Genomic DNA, 22,152 nt, shown 5'->3' on the forward strand with positions numbered 1-22,152 from the left:
ACAGCGTTTGCAGATAGCTTCCGGACGGAGACCATATTTGAAGAGTTTTGCAGGTGTATAATACGTTTGATGCAAGTATTTAAAGTGCAATAGCCGTAAATTACCATTGGGCGTGGGCATTTGCACGAAAGTACAAGTGGTCTGCCACTCCACTTCTGTGAGTGGAACATCCAGTACTTCAGGCCATCTCTCCATGGCTTTGTTAGTTGTGGAAGGGATTTCACTCTGAGCCACAGTGTATAGGTGGGAAACTAGGTGTGTGGTATTTGATGATATCAGCATGAGTTGTAAGGTATCCAACCGTGGAGGTTCGACGGGATAGTTAGGGTATAACTTCTTGATTGCCCCCTGAAGTCTATAATAAGTGAAGCGAAATAGTAACATCTGGTTTTTAATATAGGAGAGTTCTTGCAGTGTTCTGAACCTCCCTTCATTATATAAGTCCCCAAAGGTATCTATTCCAACCTGTTGCAATAAATCCATGCCCACTTTTTCCCCGGTCACAGACAGTTCGGGATGGTTATGTAATGGCATCGCTGGGGCATAAAGCGGTAGCTTATGGGCCAGCTGACCTAGACAACACCACGCTGCATTTGTTGTGTCAATGGTGTTAATATCCTTAGTGTGTAACAGTGGTCATCGATGCGTGATACCAGCTGTTAAGGGTATTGGTAATGCGTCTCCCTCTTCTACAGCCGTGTGCGTCAGGTATGGAATCGTATGATACCAATAAATGGCATATTGCGCCTGGGCACATAGGCAGTATGATAGAAAATCAGCCACACAAAAGCCTCCTCTGGAGTATGGCAGTGTTAAAGTGTGGAGCTCGACACGCGCTTGTTTACCTGCCGAGATTAATTTGAGCACTAGTGAGGTGATATTTTTGAACACTTCTCTAGGGGGATGTATTGATATGTTGTTAAATAGATAAAGTAGTTTGGGCAATATGTTCATTTTGACAATAGCTATCCGATCTACAATGGAGAGGGGTAATTGTATCCAGCAGTTGATTTTATCATCTAGTGAGGATAACACTCTTCCATAGTTAGTACGAATAACAATCTCCGGATCTCTGTGATACCATACACCCAGGTAATTAATTGGGTCAGATTGCCATTCTAAGGGGAATTCTGTGGTATGTGGTAGGGTAGTGTCAGTTAGTGGAATGATAGAAGATTTCGTCCAGTTAATTTGAAGCCCAGATTGCCTCCCGAATTTAATGTACTCTCTTAATAGTGGCGCCAAATTGTGTTCGGGGTCACGGACATAAAGTAACATATCATCCGCGTAGAGCGAAATGTGTAAGGGCCTAGATGGAAACTGCAAGGCAGATTGGTGGTGTTGTTGCCTGACTTTACAAGCTAGGGGATCAAGGGCTAAGGCAAATAACAGAGGGGACAGCGGGCACCCGTCCCTCGTCCCACGAGCTATCCTTATCTCCTCAGATACATATCCGTTCACCCTGACTCTAGCTACAGGTTGCATGTACAATAGTTTCACCCACTGTGTAAACATCGGGGGGAAGCCCATCCTTCCTAACACAGTGAGGAGGTACGACCATTCGATAGAATCAAACGCCTTAGCGGCATCTAACATAACCGCTACTGCTTTGGTGTCAGGTATCAGATAGTGTGAGAGGGCGAACAGCGTCCTAGTGTTATGTGTAGTAGCTCTGGATGGTATGAAACCAGATTGGTCTGGAAGAACCAGATCAGTCGGACGGCAAGGAGTTTGGCTAAAATCTTAGAGGCAACATTGATTAACGATAGAGGCCTGTACGAGTCACACAACTCAGGGTACTTTGCAGGTTTCAGAAGAGCCACTATTACCGCTTCCCGCAATGTCGGCGGAAGTATATTCTGGTCAAAGGCACTACCATACATTGCGACTAAATGTGGGGCTAGCATATCAATGTTTGTGTTGTAAAATTCAAATGTAAACCCGTCAGGCCTGGCGCCTTCCTATTCGGTTATGTTTTGATGACCTCTGTATTTTCCTCTACTGTGATCGGTAGCGATAAATAGGTCCTCTGCGTGTCAGAGAGCTACGCAATGGCCACATCTTCTAAATAATCTAAAACTTCTGTTATTGGTACTGTGGGTTGTGATATATATAACTCGCCGTAGGTTTTTACAAACCCCTTTAAAATGCCCTCCGTGTCTGTGGATATAGATCCATCCGGCCCCTGTATCTGTGAAACCGTCTGATAACCACGCCCTTCGCACATTTTCGATGCTAGTATCTTGCCTGGCCGCCCAGCCTCTCCAAACCTCCTTGCTGCAGGACGTTTGTGGATATATTTAAGTTCATCCGCGGCAAAGGATTGGTGTTCTGTTAGTACCTGCCGTATTTCTTCCAGTAAGGACGGATTCTGCCTACTTTCGTATTGAGCCTCTAGCGATTTCAGCCGATCTTCGCAACATTTCAATTGCCCTCGAATATCGCGCAATATCCCCACCGTAGTGCAGATGCACACTCCACTCAAGGTGTCTTTGAAAGCCTCCCATAAGATACCTGGATCTTCCATGGATGGCTCATTTAGTTGGAAGTAATCTTTAATCGCTGTGGCTATTGTGTCTGCGTATACCGAATCTGTAAGCGCCTTCGCTTTGAATCTCCAGCTATATGAAGGTGGGGAATAATGTGGAATCTGAAGGGACAAAAGGACGGGGTTATGGTCGGAGAGTGTTTTAGGCATGTGCGTAACGTCTGTTGTCCAAAGTAAAGCTTTGTCCGACCCCAGCCAATAATCCATGCAAGACCAGCTGCCATACGCAGCATTTATGTGTGTTGCCTCTTTTGACCCTTTATGTCGTGCCCTCCAGATATCGTGTAAACGTAGTTCAGTCATTATATCTAGCACTTTCGTTCTTGCCTTTTGGTGTGATTCAGTTGTGGCACCAGAGCTGTCAAGGTGGTTAAGCAAAGCAAGGTTTAGGTCACCACCCCAAATCAGTGTGGCGTCTAACTCATCGTGCAGATGCTGCCAGATCTCACAGTAGAAATCAGGCGCGTCAATGTTTGGCCCATATGTGTTAACGAGCGTTACCCGCTGCCCACATAGAACCCCTGTGAGTATGACGTATCGCCCTTGACTGTCCCCTACCGTGCGTTCTATTTTAAAGTTCGTACCTTTTCTCACCAGGACCATGACCCCTCTGGAATAGGAAAAGTATGTGGAAACGTGTGTCAACTCAGCCCACTTGCGGCCTATGTGATTATGAGTGTGTGGGGCAATGTGGGTTTCTTGTAATAGTGCGATATCTATCTGCCATCGATCCAGACATGCAAATACCTGTCTAATCTTCTTGGGATTCGTTAACCCCCGGATATTCCATGTGATGAGGTTTAAGTGCAATCTACCTAATTGTGTGTCAGACCTAGGTATCATCTGTGTTGAGATAGTGGCCCTGTAAGTGCAAACGGATAGTGTCTCCCCTTATTGTAGATCCATAGTGCGCAAGTGCAGAAATCCTATAACAAGAATTGCATACATCATGAATCTCAGCAATGCATCTTAAGTGCTTTGGTCCGTTAACCTGAACAAACACCCAACTCAACCACCCCCCACCCACTTCAGCAACCCAATCCTGCCGAAGCCATACCCCAAAATTAACATCCACACATACCATGAATGGTATGGGGTACACCCTTGTGGAGGTCCGCTGAGGGTACACAACACCATCCAATTTAATGGATGGGGGCAGACCGTAATGATTTGCACAGACGAGATCATTAAAAAAAAAAAAAAAACTGGTCTGTTACCCGTCAACAACATCAACATCGTAAGGAGTAACATTTCAACTTTCCATTGTGTTGCAAATGAGCCATCATCAACACCCATGTGTTACATTAGAGAGCTATATGGCTGCAATAGTTATGACATTCAGTGATCCATTAAGCTGATTAGTAAACAGAAGAGCTGTATCTCCTCGAAAAGAAAAAAGAAAAAAAAAGGGGCATAGTAGAATGGTACTATTAGTGTCTTTCAGGGAATAGAAGATGTTAACGCTAATCGATTCTTATGTAAATCTAATGATACCTAGCAAATTCTTTCTCAGCGTATAACTCAATCTCGGTCACTGCATCCTGTTACTTGCACCACCCTCTGACACCCCCAGTCATCTGCATTAAGCATTAATCAGATCAATCTGTGGGGCCAAGCTGAGTGCATTAGTTCTGATTGTGAACCAGATAAAGCCAAACATTAAACCTCCTGTATAGAAACCCTAGGAAGTGTGTTGAGTCATCAGTAGGGACTGGATGTGCGTGATAGTCCCATAGTATTGCAGCGGCTGTGGTTCTGTATGTTGAAAGTTCCAGCCCTTTGCGTGCTACCTCCATAATCCGCTTTTTTCGGCGTTCAAACAATGTTCTATGACATCCTGCCGCTCTACAGTGTATGGAAAGCAGTCACTTACCATCCTCGGCTGAGTCATCATTCGTCCTTGTGATCTTACCCAGAGCAGTTACAGCCGCGACGTAGATTATAGCGCCCCGGAGCGCTACAGCAGCTTTAGCAGTGTGTCTCAAGGCTTTGGAGTGGCTAGTCGGAATCTTGCTGTTGGTCCGCCTGCTTCTGTTCCTTGCGCTTACCCGTAATTTTTTTGATAAAATCCTGGGCTGCTTTAGGAGTGGGGAGGATCATTACCCTCCCAGGTTACCTTCAGCCTTGCTAGGTATAACATAGCGTATTCCACCTTCAGGTTCCTTAGCTTCATCTTGGCATTAGCGAACTCCCTTCGTGCCTGTTGCACCGCTATAGTGTAGTACGGGTAAAATTCTAGTTGATTCCTTTGATAGTTGACTTGCCCTTTCTCTCCTGCCATCCACGGTATGCTGTCACGGTTGCGATAATTTAGCACACAGGCCACAATGGGCCGGGGCCGGGCACCTGGCAGCGGTCTTGGCGCCAGGTACCTATGTGGTCTTCCGACTATGAAGATCAGTGATAACTGTTCCATTCCAAACACCTCTCGGCAAAGATCCTCCACATATGTCTCCATGCGGCCCGTGTTCGTGGATTCCGGGACCCCTGCAATCCTGACATTGTTCCGACGCGACCTGGCCTCCAACTCCTCCGCCTTGGCTTTGATCACCTCCAGCACCTTTTCCATACCGCCACATTTACCAGCTGTGACATGTGCCTTGTCTTCCACCGCAGATCTCCGATTTTCGGCCACATCTAGACACTCACCCTGTTTGTCTAATTTTGCTGTCATATTGTCTACATGACATGTGAGGTGATCGAGCTTTCCATTAACGTCTTGCAGATTGGTTTGTATTGCCTTCAGGATAGTTTCCATATTGCTCTCCGCAGCCATGTCCACATCAGGGTCTGTATCTGAGTGCGCTGCAGGTCCACGCACTGTCCGGCGGGATTCGAAATTTAGCTTTGGCTGCTGTTTGTCAGGTTTTCCCATTATGTCGCTGTAGGGCACTCCCTTCAGTCGTTTTTCAATCAGCAGTGCTCCTGTGTCGAGAATCCGAGAAAGGTGAGCACCTTCAAGTTTGAAAGGGTAGTATGCAGGTTGCGGAGGTCACTTGAAACACCCCGCTCTCCGCTCCTTCCCTCGGGACCGTCAGTTCTGCGTTGATGTCAAGTAGGTGGTGACTGTTAATCAGCAGTGCCAGGCATTAGGCGGGCGAAAACAGAAGCCAAATCGCTCATCTCCCGAAGATTGGTCCTTGTGAAATGGCAGCGTCAGGTTGTGAGTAACACCTGGGGTTGTGTCTTAGAAGTGTGTCTTTCTTAGTGTTGCATTGTCACTTTGTAGTGGTTCAAAGTGCCAGACTATACATTCCATAAAGCCGCTGCAATATGGCAGAAGGTATTGACTACTCAGGCTCACTACTGTGGCTGTGGCATGTGAACGAGCTCGCCCGTCCAGGTCTTCCAATGCGCCAGCACTCAGGGTCAGAACCTTCAAAATGGGTAACGTCTCCCAGATTTCCGCCAATAGTCAGGAGAAGATAATGCGCAGATTTTGATCAAATCAGGGGCCGCAACTCGACATTCAGCATGCCAGGAGTTCAGTTTGACAGCGCTATGCAGGTCGCATAATTAGGGCGTGTGTCTTCACGCTGGGGAAAGCGTCTCTTTATCTCTCTTCTTATTTTGCACATTGAGGACACACTGCATCCACTTTCATGTGAGCATGCATCACAATCCCACCTTGGCTCAAAGTATCAACATGCTCATGCTGCCTCTGTCTCCATATCCACATTAATATTGTAGTCTGCAGCGCCAGGGTGTGTGTGTAGGGAGTCAATCAGCACACTGTGGGAGGACATTCACCAAGGGATGTATCAGCGCTCAGTTAGGGTCGCGCATTCGCTCTTGCCTTACAATGGTTCACATGTCGCCTTGAGGTACGGGCGCCGCCATTTTGGGTCCGCATTCACAGTAGTGCTCGATCTTTGCTTAATTCATAGTAGCGGGCCCCCGATTGCTTAAACAGTCGCGTTTTACCTTCACGGTCTTTGACCTTGTCTCTTGTAGTGTCTGGCATTCTCCGTCACCAGGGCTACGCCGCTCCACAGGCGATGTTGCTCTCAGGCGCTCTGTTCGTCCGTATCCGTCATTTTGTGTCGCAGTCGCTGCTCCGCGAGTCGGTCAGTATTCACGTTATTTTTCCTCCGGCAGCTCACCCGAGGCGTCCCATAGCTGCCCGATACTTTCCCACGCCCAACCTTGCCCTTTCTCCGCTGTTTGGCGTCTGTTGTTTATGTAAAATCCTGCTGGGCCGTGGTCTGCCCGGCGGAGCTGTCGCTTCAGGCAGCCATCCCGATATGCGCCCTCTAGCGCCCCGTGTTGTGTGATGTTTTTCTAGTTGTGGTTATGGGATGGGGCATTACTGTCAGCGTGTGTGGGGAGGTGAAGATGCTGAAATAGGTGATGAAGTGGTCCATCCAAAAACACAGAAAACCTCTCCTAGAAAATTATAAATCTATAGGTACCATAGCCATTAATTTATATATATCATCATAGTCCCACACAAACAAGGTTATTTAGAAAGACATATCATTTTATTCTTTAGAATCCATCAATAATAACTGTTTCATAAAAGATATATATATATGTATATATGTACGAATGTCTGACTAATTATCGACAGACAGAATATCGATATACAAAAATATCGCAACACAAATATCGAGGGACAAAATATCGGGATGCTATCTTTAAAAAGGTAAGGACCAAAATATCGGAAAAAAAATATTGAATGTAAAAAATATTGTTTTTTGTAAAATATCGTTATATTTTAATTAAATAAAAATATTATATTAACAAAATAATAATTATGAATGTAATAAACATGTTTAAAAATATAATATATTATAAAATATTAACAATTAATGTAAAAAAAGAATTATTAATAAATGTATAATACATAGTATATTTTTCATTAATCATAACTCTAAATTAATTATTTTAATAACTTATAAATATATAAAAATATATTAATATAAATATAAATGTATATACATACAATAGTAATATAAATTACAATTAATAACAACATAAAAGTACTAAAAAAATACATACATTAAATATATATAAATAGTTTTATAAACATAATTTAATTTTATAAATAACAATTAATAACAACATAAAAGTAATAATAATAAAATTATAAACATAGATAGCGTATGAGTACAAATTACTATTCCAACTCCAGAGAGCGCAACAGTAGAGAAAGTGTTGGATAGCGTAGGGGTTAAAAATACTATTCCCACACCAGTGAGTGCAACAGTAGAGAAAGTGTTGGATAGCGTAGGGGTAAAAATTACTATTCCCACTCCAGAGAGAGCAACAGTAGGGAAAGTGGTGGATAGCGTAGGGGTAAAAATTACTATTCCAACTCCAAAGAGTGCAACAGTAGGGAAAGTGTTGGATAGCGTAGGGGTAAAAATTACTATTCCCACTCCAGAGAGTGCAACAGTATGGAAAGTGTTGGATAGCGTAGGGGTAAAAATTACTATTCCAACTCCAGAGAGTGCAACAGTAGGGAAAGTGTTGGATAGCGTAGGGGTAAAAATTACTATTCCCACTCCAGAGAGTGAAACAGTAGGGAAAGTGTTGGATAGCGTAGGGGTAAAAATTACTATTCCCACTCCAGAGAGTGCAACAGTAGGGAAAGTGTTGGATAGCGTAGGGGTAAAAATTACTATTCCCACTCCAGAGAATGCAACAGTAGGGAAAGTGTTGGATAGCGTAGGGGTAAAAATTACTATTACCACTCCAGAGAGTGCTACAGTAGGGAAAGTGGTGGATAGCGTAAGGGTAAAAATTACTATTCCCACTCCAGAGAGTGCAACAGTAGGGAAAGTGTTGGATAGCTTAGGGGTAAAATTTATTATTCCCACTCCAGAGAGTGCAACAGTAGGGAAAGTGTTGGATAGCGTAGGGGTAAAAATTACTATTCCCACTCCAGAGAGTGCAACAGTAGGGAAAGTGTTGGATAGCGTAGGGGTAAAAATTACTATTCCCACTCCAGAGAGTGCTACAGTAGGGAAAGTGTTGGATAGCGTAGGGGTAAAATTTACTATTCCCACTCCAGAGAGTGCAACAGTAGGAAAAGTGTTGGATAGCGTAGGGGTAAAAATTACTATTCCCACTCCAGAGAGTGCAACAGTAGGGAAAGTGTTGGATAGCGTAGGAGTTAAAATAACATACTTATAAATAAAAAATAACATTTATTAATCAAAAAATAAACTATTACATAAATAATTAACAATTAATTAAAAATAATTACCAATTAATAAAAATTATTTAATAATTCCTAACAATTAATACATCATTTTACATAATTAAATTACTTCCCACCCTATTCCCCTATAAACTCACAACCCACTACAGAACATATTTATCAATTAATCAATATTTATCGATTAGTCAATTAATTAAAATTAATGACCAATTAATTGAAATTATTTAATAACTCCTACTAATTAATACTTAATTTAACATAATTAAATTACTTCCCACCCTATTCCCCTATAAACCCACAACCCGCTACATAACATATTTATCAATTAATCTATTAATTAAAAATGAATACCAAATAATTAAAATTAATTATCAATTAATTAAATTTAATTATTCATTCCTACTAATTAATACTTATTTTAACATAATTAAATTACTTCTCACCCTATTCCCCTATAAACCCACAACCCGCTACATAACATATTTATCAATTAATCTATTAATTAAAAATGATTACCGATTAATTAAAATTAATTACCAATTAATTAAAATTAATTATTCATTCCTACTATATAATACTTATTTTAACATAATTAAATTACTTCCCACCCTATTCCCCTATAAACCCACAACCCGCTACTGAACTAAAATGCTAAATTTATTTAAATTACATAAATAAATACTTATAAACATATTATATACATTATAATATACAAAACAATTATTAGAAAATTGATATTAGTAACATCGAAATTATTTACATTGATATTACTACACATCGATATATTTAACTTCGATATTTCTGATATCGATATTAAATAGTGTTGATATTACTTACCTTCGATATTGTGTTACATCGATATTTAAACTTCAATATAAATGTATATCGATATTTAAATTTCAATATTATGTCTGTGTACCACATGTACAATGCAATTCAATCAAAAAAACACATCATATAGCCCCCAATCATTCTCATACATCCAGGCATCCTTTCAAGCAACCACAACGCCATACACAATAACACAAAGACAATACAAATGAAGCAAAACAAAGTACAAAGAAAAGAAACAAAATAATGCAAGCACAAAAAGCGCAGACACGCGTTTCGGAAAGGACAAATATCCACAGTTCCTTCGTCTGGCCGCAAGGAAAACCATATCATATATACAATTTCTTCAAGGCGTGGATTTCTTCAATTTTCATTTAATCCGTCCTAAATTAGAAATACCAAAATCACAAGGGCTATTTCTTGAGTCTGGTAATAGCGAGAATATACAGTTTCTGTGGGGACAATGAGATATAATCAATATACATAACACTGATCAAAACAACATATCTCTGCTGGAGAACCACCACCAAAAACGTAAAAAACGAGGAGAGAGGGATTTAGAAAAAGTGCATGAAGTGGTCCGTCCAGGTGAGTGGGAGGGTGTGATTGACGTTGGTTGTGTTGCAAATGGAGATGATGGGATCCAATGTGTGCCCTGCTGTGTGCGTGTGGACAGTCATGAGTTGCATCAGGCTGACATTGAGGAGGCTGTCCAGGAGGTCAGTGATGTTGGGGTTGGTGGAGTTGCCCAGATGGAAGTTGAGGTCTCTTAGGAGGAGAAGGTTTTTGGAGTTGAGGGCATCAGTGGTGATGAGGTCAGTGATGAGGTTGTTGAAATCCCGTTGTGGATCATAGGAGAGGATTCCCTAGTGGTTGACTTGCTGTCTGTGTGGATCTTGAAGTTGAGCTATGCTATGAAGGTGATATCTCTATCATTGGTAGCGGTGAACTTTATGATGTCGTTGGGGCTTCGTAGGTTTGAAAGCTCTGTCTTGGTGCAGTATGTTGTAGCCTGCTGGGATGGCATTGGTGATGTCTGAAGCAGATAATGGGTTGAGCCATGTTTCTGTGAGGAAGGGGAGGTCCAGTGCATGTGTCCAGGTGGGGTCCCAAACCTCTGTGGCATGTTTGTTGAGGGACCGGGTGTTGAGTAGGATGCATGACAGTGGTTGGTGGTGGATGGTGGGTTTGTGGAGCGGTGGTCCGGGGTACAGTTGGGTGCTTGGGAGTAGCTGGTTTTTCACTCTGGTTGTACCTTGAGACAGGGACAAGCCAACACTACCATTGCTACGGCTGCAAAGATTAAGGGGGTCATACCAATTTATGTTTATACAGATAGGTCGCCCATATGTGGGTATTTTGACACACAACACATAGAAAACATTGACAGCTCTTAAGAGTTCTTATTCTGGTCCCATGTCTCTTTCTGAGCACCCTGGCACAAAAGACTCTCATAGAGATGGATGACAAAAATGATAACTTTTGAGGAGAATCGTGCACTGGCATTAACTCCAAGATATGTGTAGGACACGATTTCACCAGGGGATGCTTCTCTGGATTTTGTCCTATCACCAACATTTGGAGGATTCTCCATTACTAACAATTCTAATTCAGGCTTTATATTTTTTTAAGGTCCAGTCCTCAAATATGAGTATGTGCAACCACAGGCAGAAATTAAGGACAGGCCACATCCTATAAGTTATTTTGCCACAATAGGAATCTAGAAGGCTATAGAAGGAAAATATATGTAAATATTGGGCATGATTCACAAAGATGTAATTATATACCACTACTGGCTTGTTCATGCATTCTAGCATTAAGCCAGGAGTTTTTAAAAAGTAACTTACTCCTACTAATAGCAAACTCTTTGTGAATCAGGCCATATGCCTTTTGCAGACTCCTTCTGAGTAAAACGCATTTTATGCTGTCAGTTTCAATTATACAGTACTAAGCTGGGGCTTGTGTTGTCGACCTCTCTAGACTTCACTCACAAAGGCATTGCTGCCTGTAAATATATTTCTATGGTAAAAAATGGAGAAAAGGAGAAAGGAACACAAACCTACTTGTTGTATTTCCCCAGTGTGTAATTGTACAGTATGTACAATTAACCACTGGCAAAATGGGAGCACAAGGAATGTGAATCGGGCCATCATGTTCTAAGTGGTATCTAGATCTTGTGCTCCTTGTCTCAGAAAGGAATTTCAACTGAAAAAAGGGTTCACATCCCATTTATCAGTGCATGTGTTCAACTCCTGAATGTTCCTTATGTGCTGTGGACTTCCTTTACATGTGGACGACGACCACACGGCCTGTTAGGACGTCTGTTTCATGATAGTCATGGCTTGTTACTTATCATTTGACTTCTTCCTAACTTCTTACCCATCTGCATTTTAGAGTAACATCCTGATCCACTGCCAGTAGCTCCTTTTAGCCTACATTGAATCTGTCTTCCCCCAATTTTCTACCTCCAGCCCATCAGAACAGGCCACCAACATGACAGCTTTGTCAGCAATAGAGATGGGTGAAATTCCTAAGAGGAAAATGAAATGCAGAACTTTCGCCTGTATATTATTTTACCTATAGAATGGAATTCGACCTGATCCTCTCTTCCGTAGGCAGTCAAAGAAAGAAAAAACAAAGCACAGTAGCTTTCTGAATAATTGTGAGGGGCTGGTCAATGTATTACCTTAATACGAACTGTAATAAAGTAAATACATTGTGAACTGTAATAAGGTAAATACATTACATAACACCAGTGTCAGATTGGTTAGGGGGGCACTCGGGCAATGGTCGAGGGTGCTGGTATCCGAGTTCCAGCTGTGGACTGCTTTTCTTGGCAGGATGACGCGCTGATTTGGGCAGTGTCAGTGTTGTTCGGATGCCACCAGCAGCCCAGTGGGTGCTTCAGTGGCCTTTCTGGAGGGAGTTGGGCGCCCATAACCTCCCTTTTATCAACGGGCAGAGTTGTCACTCCCTTTCTCTCTCTGGGCCCGCCCATTAATGTATGCATATTGAGCGGGGTAGGTGGCCTGAGCAGAAGCTGCCTCACTTGTTTTCAGGTGTGTTTCACCAGTGTGAACTAATCTGTGCATTTTTTTAATCTAGGTAAAGTTAAGAAAACATGCCTCTTCTTTTTATAAAACTTTGCCGAAGCAGTGTGTTGGGGACAGGCAATATGCAAATGTGGGCCACTTTTTTGGCATGCACAGGCAGATTTTTAATCCCAATCCAAACTCCTCACAGTGCACTTCACATTATAATTGCAATTGCACTTGTATAGCTCTTACTACCCCTGACTAGGCCTCAAAGCCAGGGAAATCTGTGTGCAGTCCCTACCTGCAGGGTCCTGTGCCAGGTGCCGCATACAATGCCTCCTTACTGGGAAAGTTGCTTTGAACAGCAATATAAGGGGTTGGGTACTTTAATAAACGTAATGTACTTACCACTAAGTTCATAATAATGGCCGGCCCCCGACAGTGCTCGATGGCATAAGAACTCCTTCTTCTTTGCATTCCTTACTGACCGGAACTACGAATCTTGGCTTGCACGGCATTACACCTATATTCCTCCAGTGTTCCAAGCCACTCTAGGCAGATGCAGAAACAGCAAAATTGTCCACAGTTCTGCATCCCTTTATCATGGATGTATAACAGGAAATTTCGACCGAGCCTAGTTAGCACCCTTCAACGTTTGCTTGTCTATCTGTACTCATTTCCCAACACATTTAAGGGTGCTAACGTGGGAGACAAATAATGTAATTTGTCATTGAATACGCCTAATAACAGAAGTCTAATTGTGTCACGCAAAACAAAAAAATATTCATTTTGTTTCATAAAGAACAGAAAGCAATGGCGTAAATGGAAACATTTGACCTCGCATATATTGACTCTACCTGGTAATTCCAAAGTCCCAAACATCATCTTTAGTTGTAAAATCGAAAAAAAGACATTAGTGTCTTCGAAAATGTTGCGAGTTGCTCCCTACCTTTAGATTTTTTTTTCAGTTGTTCAATTAATGACCATGTCATATGGTCAACAAAGCTCTTACCTTTCCCAATTTCATGCGTAAGTGCATCATCCAAACCAGGATCCTTCCTTGTAGTGTGGTTATTGTTGTCCTGAATTTATAATTGGATAAACACATCTGAAAGTACCACAAGGCAACAAAACAAAATAAAAAAACCTGCACGGGAAGAGCTTTAAGCACAGAGTTTGGGAACCTTAGATTCATGTTCATGTACAGTAATAATTATTGAATTCAAATATATAAGCTAAACTCCTTGAAGATAATACAGTATGCAAAAAAAGTTTCAAGGAGTGACTGTCCAAAGGAAAACGTGTTTTAATACAATGGCAGGAGTAGTTTGGTGGGGATAATGAAGTGATCTGCCTACTCGACGAACAAATCTTTGCAGTGGATGTTGTAAAGTCGAGAAGGTAGTCATATATAAAAAAAGAAGCTCTCCTTTGAACATTAAATTAATAAAATCCATCACGTGTTTTTTTTCTTTAAATGCCTACAAGTACTTCACACAATTTGACAGCATTGTGCGGCTGTCAAAAGTAAAATGTCATACATTGCCGCTACCGTACTTTTAGAACAATCATTTATCCTCTTGCTTCTTACATAGCATGGTGAACAATAAGAAAATAAAAGGATGTGAAGGATGAGGGGGAAAAAAAAGAAAAGTAAAGTTCATTCCAACAAAAAAAGGAAAAAAACTGCTATCTGATCAATTACTAGAAGTAACTACTCAATAAAACTATGCAGCATGAATCAACATGCATTATTATCCATCATTGAAGACAAAAGATCTGAGAAATACAACTGATACATCATACAAAGGACTTTTGTCTCTAAAACTGTTTTGAAACTTTTTAATTGATTATTATTAAAAGAGAGGTGGTCTTGCATGAAAGAAAAGATATAAAAAATGCTCATATGCATTTTATTTAGCTAACACTTTGGTACAGTGTGAGGAAATGAAGTGTATTAATTGGTGTGGTTGTGCAACCTCATGGTGTAATATACTTACCAACCTAATTGGGACCCTTAGGTTTTGTCTATTAATCCCTCAGCTTAAACAGGGGTACCAGTGGCACTGAGCAGCAAGGCTTCCACCTAGGAAGAAGTGTATAGCTTTTAGAGGAGCAACTAAACAATTGAAGAAGAAATGGACTTGGCACTCAAGAAAGCCAACACCAATTTATATAATAGAGTGCATTTTTATAAGAATTTAGGGCCAGATGTAGGTAAGTTAATTTTACCGATTCATAAATACCTAATTTTACCGATTCAGTATTTATGAATCTGCAAAATAGAAGGGGGGAGGTGTAGAAAGAATCGGTAATTGAATTACCGATTTTATAAGAATCGGTATTTACCGAATCGGTAAATACTGATTCGGTAATGCCCATTGATTCCTATGGGCATTGAAACCCATAGGAATCAATGGGCATTACCGAATCGGTATTTACCGATTCAGTAAATACCGAATTTTGCAAGGGTGCAGGGGGTGTCACTTTGACACCCTCTAGCACCCCGATTTAAGGCATGTGTGACATGTGGCACACAGACATGCCCTAAGGGCATGTCTGTCTGTCACATGCCATAAGTGTGCATGCACACATGTGCATGCACACCAGGAATCGGTATTTTACCACCCGATTGGATTGGGTGGTAAAATACCGAATCGGTAAGGCCTGTGGGACTCAGAAGAGTCCCACCTACATCTCAGAATTACCGAATCAGTAAAAATACAGATTCGGTATGTTACCGATTCGGTAAATTTACCGATTCGGTAAATTTACTGAATCAGTAAAATATGCCCCCAACATGCCAAATACTAAATACCGGTCGGTAACGGCCAAAATCGTCCGTTACCGACCGGTATTTCGGCTCCTACATCTGGCCCTTAGACACTAGAACGGAAAAGATGCCCAGGAGGATTACGGAGATATTAATTTTGAAAGCAATATTAAATCAAAGTCGTTTTACTCAACTGTGAACAAGCCTTGGCAAATTCAACAAATTTGACACTTAGAAACTTTTTCAAAGAAAACTTAGGTAAGTATCAATGTGGTAGGTTAGAAGTACTTAAGACACTCAACCCCAGCAGGGAATTAGTCAGAGGGAACAGCAAGGTCCTCAAGAACAGTCACCTCCATAGAAGAAACAGTCTTCAAGCAGTTCCAGACAATTTATCCATGTGTCAATTAATTCCTATGGAGTGGTCCTGATGGAAGGGATGAAGGAATGCTAAAGATGCTCCAAGGATGCGATGCGGTTCACAGTGATCTTGCTGTGAATACTAGTTGGTCCCTGAGCCGGGTGAGGCGGGCCTGGTCACAGGAATGACATCTCACAAAGTTTCAAAAAGTCCTTGTTTGACAGAAGTGCAGTTGCCATTGGACTACTAGTCGCCTGGTGTCGTGGTTACAGCAGGATCCTTCCATGGGTGATAGCTTGCTTTCTGGGTGAACAGGAGACACTCTGAAGGCTCTTCTGGGTCCAGCAGGCTTAAGTGCAACTTTGAGCAATGTGTCCTGGTACTGGATACTACACAGCGACAAGGAACGATGATCCAGCAATCTGGGCTACCAACTCACCCCAGTAGGCTTCTTGCTCTGTTGTGAGCTTGTAGGGCATACGGGGGTCAGCCAGCTGACCCTCGAAGTCTCTAGCTTTGACTGGCTTTGGAAGATGACTTCTCGTGAAACAGGACACAGAAGCCACAGTCCCTTCTCTCATTAGTCACCCAGTGAAGCAGGTGTAGTCCACAACGGTCTAGCCTCTTTTAGCAAGTTTCACAGTGCAACAATCCTCCTATGGTCCTTCTCCCAGTCAGTAGACATCTGGGTTCTTGAACCCATATTTATCTTCAGAAAGTGCCCTGAGGGCAGGATGTAGTTGGTAGCCAATGGGCTACCAGGTTTCCTTCCTCCTGATGACCACTTTCTGGGCTGTGTGGCATCTGGCTATCCCAGGATGCACTATTCTGCCCGCTCTCAACATGGTGGGACCCGTCTCTTGATTACCAAAAGGGGGAACTTGGGGGGCTAGTTTAACGAGGTCCAACGTACAAGCCCCAAAGGTACTGAATGCAAAGAAAGTACGAGGTTCTTGTGAAGTGGAAGGCAGGGAGAGGAGATTCTAATGAGGTGTGGGTGGTCAAAGGTGACCACACACCTGATCAAGTGTAAGCAATAGGGGAAATTCCTTTGTTGGAACAAGGGCTCTCACACACCCAGCAAGCTAGGTGTCATGCTTCATCATTTGAGCATGCCCCTCGTCAGGTCGGCGCTGCAATACCTGGTGGGCTCCTAAACCGGGGCTCTTTGGCGGAGATCTTCTATTCCTGCCGGTTGGTGCAGTGGGGGTGAGGGGCATAGTGTCTGTAGATGTCGGAGGAAGTGGATTTAAAACATTTCAGTTAGTCCTAACCTTTATTTTATTCTTTAAGGTAAACTGTCTGATTAAAAATGATATAGAGAGTGGCAATAAGCTAGATGCAATGTGTCTAGTTGTGTATGCCCTACTCTAAATTGATCGACATGTTTCGTGCCTCTAATGTCAGGGGGATCTGGGCACTTCTTCAGGATCAAAAGTGGACACTATCTACACTACGCGGTCAAGTGAAATCTACATACCACGTTTCCCAGGTCAATGACCTAAAATACAAACAAAAGTGAAAGTAAATTTACCCGAGGTGTCTCCAATCATGTCATATCTCATCAACCTAGAAAAAAACCTTTAAAAAGCCATTATTTAAGGTGCCCCAGGAGACATACATTGTGTTCCTCACGAGGCCCAAAATCAATGCTGCAATAGTAATCGCATATGAATGCTGCAAAAGTAATCATACATTCCTTACACCACATTGTGGTCATACGTAGTGTTTAGAAAACTCATTTTCCAATACATTTAAAACCTCATGGGGGTAGGTGGGGCCTGAGAACCACAACAGCAGAAAAGACAGTTGCAGGACTCACCTCTTCTGTTGTAAAGCACTGCTTGCAACAGTTACAGCGGTTTATAAATGTACACCGATGTGGGTCCTGAAAATAAAAGTCAAACGTGGTAATGATTTACAGGGTTCCTGACTAGTAAGATGTGCTAAACATATGCGGGAAGCAAATGTACCAACTCGAGGTTAGAAAAGCATGAGGGTGCGACAAGGAAATCAAACACACCTCGTGGAGTCAGCCATGGTCCCGGGTAAGTGGAAAAACACCGGACAGCACAAATCTCAGCGGTCACAGCAGGGCACACAGCCAAATCTATACCCTAACCTGCGTCCTAAAGTAATCGGTGTGCCAGTTTGCAACCTAAAACTCCGGTGGCTACGGCTCCAACGGGGCAGCAGAGTTCAAGGTCTACAGCCAAATGTGCCTTGTTAGGAAGGCTTACCTCTGTCATGGTGCAATGTGATCCTCTTTTCGTACTGGAACAAGGAAACTACTCACCCGCGTGTTGACATGCTGAGCTTGAGACCTACCCTGCCTTCGGAACCAGGATGGTGCCTGGTGTCCGGGCTGACAGGCAGATATAATCGTCACCAGCTCAGTTGTGGGCGGAGTAGCGTGATTAGGGTGGATCTCGCGAGTTTTACAACGCCAGTAGCATACTCGGCGAGAAGGAGGTAATACCGCAGCCATCTTAGAGTGGACCTTAGTATAAGTATATTGGCACGTTGGTGATTCGATGGGCCAAATCAATGGATTTATTAATGAAGTCACATACTCCAGACTATGTGTCAGCAGAGTAGTGTTTACAGCGCCAAGTCTGTCCACACAAATTGTTAATGATGTTATACCGTTTCAATGGTCAATTTCATGTGTTCCATCAAATGTGTGTCAACAGTGTGGAATATACAAATATCGAGTCAGCCTACACAAGTTTTAAAGAAAATAAATTAAACCGATCGCTGCAATCGTCAAATTAATGTGTTCCATCACAAAGTGAACTCTACTCTGATAAAAACCTGTTCTTAAGTCATAGGCTGGTTACACAGTGCCTGTGTGTGGACCCATTCCTGAAATCCTTACATATAGTGATGAAAAACATCTAGGGATGGAATATGTTGGTGTTTAGAGGAGGGTTACGTCCAATTAGATGTAGGTGTTGTGATGTCAATGTGTTGCTCTCTATATCTCGTACATGAGTCTGATATAGAGCAATACTAACCCTGTGTGTTCAATCTGTAGGGTTTAGTTAGTTGAATCATTCATGACTCTGAATTAGGTTGCCACTTAGATGAGGGAGCCCCATGGAATATCGTCATTTAGCCCCTCAATGTCTGATATAGACCCCTTGTGTTCAATCTGTAGTGCTTAGTTAGTTGAATCATTCATGACTCTGAATAGTGGAGTGGTGTGGCTCACTGGTTAGAGGCGGCAGACCCGGGAGCAGAAGTCGGCCGGGACCAGGGTTCAATTCCCGATGCGGCAGGGTCGTGGACTTGGGTCAGCGGACTTGATAATTCTCGCTTTGGTGCCTACTCTAATCAGGGGTCCCACTCGGCAACTCTAGGCATTAGCTTGCCGAATCTCCACAACGGCCCCATCAACTCTGGGGATGCCTGGCTCCACCTTGGGGACTCCCAGCAGGGACCATCCCACAGGGAAAGCCAGGACGGGTTCCCCAGCATTATACAGCGCCAGGAAACCTACGGGTAGCAGTGCGCTTTACAAGCTCAAACATTATTAAACATTAGGTTGCCACTTAGATGAGGGAGCCCCATGGAATATCGTCATTTAGTCCCTCAATGTTTGTTGAAAGACTAAGGACCTACCTCTGTTCAATCCTAAATAACAGAGGTGGGTCCTTAGACCATTGCTAAAATGTAACTGTTAAGGCTCCTTTTCCTTTCAATGCAGTACAAAAACCTTATTTCAGCAAGAAACAAATAGGGTATGTAAAGTGTGCTTAGCGCATAGGGCATGTTTGTTAAATGAATTAACTTTCCATGGCATTCAAATGGATCTAGTCCCAAGCACCTTGGATAAAAACAAAGAAATCCAATGGAATGATGATAAAAAACTCTTTATTTTAAAAAGAGTGGTTCAAAGTAAAGTTTTCTGTGTGCCAAATAGAACCTTTCAAAAAGTGTAACATGCTTGGTAGACTGCTCCGACTTACTATCACATGGGCATTTCAGATTGAGTGTACCCCACCCTTTCTTCCTAGGAAATTAACCCATAAGGTGGACGATGAGGAGACGAAAGAGAGTCAGATGTCTGGGATGAGTGTTGTTTGTTAATTTAAGGAAAAGTTCACATCTGGACTGCTCATTCAGTGTGGGGAATCTTTCCACTGACATCTTATGAATATCTGGGCCCTACTGTCATGATAAGCTTTGAGTACATATTCCCTTAGGTCTTTTTTAGAGTAACCAGTGATGACCTCCTGGTGTCCCTCTCTGTCTGTCCTAGGCCCCTCAAATTATGTTTGACGTGTCACAACCAGGGTATTTTGATAGCATGATCAAGTCCTATATAGTCCATGATGATAAATCTAGTGAAGTGTGTCTCTTAATTCGACCATACGGGTCACCAAATAAAAAGGGGGTTATATTCCAGAATGTCTGTTAGAAAATCAACTCACAGTTCCCAGTGGATTTTGGAGTCTGACGTCCCAGACCCGCCAGCTCGCCTGGGGCTATCAGCTCGTATAAACTTGCCTTGTGCTTGCACTTTGTGCGTGTTGCGACCAAAATGCTATTTTAAAACGGAACATTGTGGAATTGTTTTTAAAAGCTGACATCTGTATCATTAGAAATTTTAAACTGCACACATTCGCACACACACGCTGATTTCACCTGTGGCATTAGATCTTGAAGCGCTCGCTTCCCCGTGATTGTGACACGGGGAGGGAGGACACCACTTCCGGTCTTGCTGAGCGGTTAGCGCTCTAGCGGCCAGGGCTGACGGGGCTATTTAGCCCTCGCCCCCTCCTGAGCGCGCAGCGATCGCGCGCAGGAGAGCCGAAGACAACGCCGAAGAGTAGCCAAAGAGTGGCCCGTCTGCGCCCGTCCGCGACAGGACGGGGCCAGGGGCCACCCACTCTGCCTCTGCTTACATGGACTGTCCTATGTCTACCCCTCATATCAGGTATGCACCATATGCTCTTAGAGCACTGCAACCCCAGGGGAAATATAAGTGTACCAACAGAACACTAAACTGTCCCGAGGGTCCCTTTTCCTGCATGAAATGCGGTTTTCAAGCTACAGACTCTCACATCATTGTCGGACGGCCCATAGATAGCACAGATTCCCATGGAGGCTGGAAAAGCTTTCTGCTAAATGTCAGATCACTCCCTAAACACCATATACAACTATGGGACACCATCTATAGCATTCAGCCAGAGATCTGTTTCTTAACTGAAACATGGCTGAAACCCCATACTATCCCCACTATCACCCTGGGGATACCCATGGGATACAAAATTCTTCGTCTAGACCGCCCCGTGAAGGTAGGAGGCGGGATTGCTATCATATATAGAGACACTCTGAATATCAGCGTCTTAGAACAAGTAATGCTACCTACCATGGAAGTACTAATCTTTCATTTAAAAATCAGTCCCAAGGTACATTGGAAAGGAGCATTAGTTTATCGCCCGCCTGGACCCAATGCCGGGTTCTCCCTTGCCCTTACTGAATTGCTAGCCCCCCACATGAAAGCTAATGGGGACTTTCTCTTACTTGGAGATTTTAATTTCCACATTGATACTGATGATCATACGGATGCTAATGTATTTCTGGCGGACCTTGCTCTTCTAGGTCTACATCCGAGAAACAGTGGACCTACTCATTCAGGTGGTCACACTCTGGACCTGATCCTCACTACCCATCCCAACGTCCACTGCTATCCCCCTAAGCACATTTACTGGTCCGACCATAAAATGGTAGATTTCTCCATATCTCACCTGTCCAATCCCATGAATCGCCCGGCTACTCAGTCCACTAAACGTAGACCATGGCATAAAATTACTTCTGATAAGCTTATACAAACATGGGAACAGCCGATATTCTCCAATTCTGATAACATCGATACTGCTCTCCTCAAGTTTAACTCCACACTGATGACAGCTATTGACACTCTTGCCCCTCAGAAAAATATCAAAAAAACTACCATGGCTAAAAGGGAAGCATGGTATACTGAGGCCCTTAAAACAGAAAAGCAGGGATGCAGAAAATTGGAGAAACTCTGGAGACGGACAGGCAATGGGGAAGATAAGAGCCGATACTTGGAAGCTATGACCTCCTACTACAAAAATATAAAAAAAGCAAGGAAATTAAGCCTTACCACCCAAATCACAGAGGCGGGCAACTCTACAAGAGAGCTATTTAAAATCATTCAGACCTTCACCAATCCTGAAGTGTGTGAGAGTCCAGACACCTTCACCCAAGTCCTATGTGATGAAATATCACAGTTCTTTGAGGACAAAATAGAAGGGATATACAAAAAAATCACTACAGTTTCAGATCCCTTGGAAACTGAGGCCCCTGAACTCTCCCCAATATTGACTTCTGGAAAAACTCTTCAAGAAATTCCAGAAATAACCATCAAGGACCTGATCACACTCACTAACCAAATAAAGACTGGCT

The sequence above is a fragment of the Lissotriton vulgaris genome, chromosome 10 (genome assembly GCF_964263255.1).
Source record: "Lissotriton vulgaris chromosome 10, aLisVul1.2, whole genome shotgun sequence".
Classification (NCBI taxonomy): Eukaryota; Metazoa; Chordata; class Amphibia; order Caudata; family Salamandridae; genus Lissotriton; species Lissotriton vulgaris.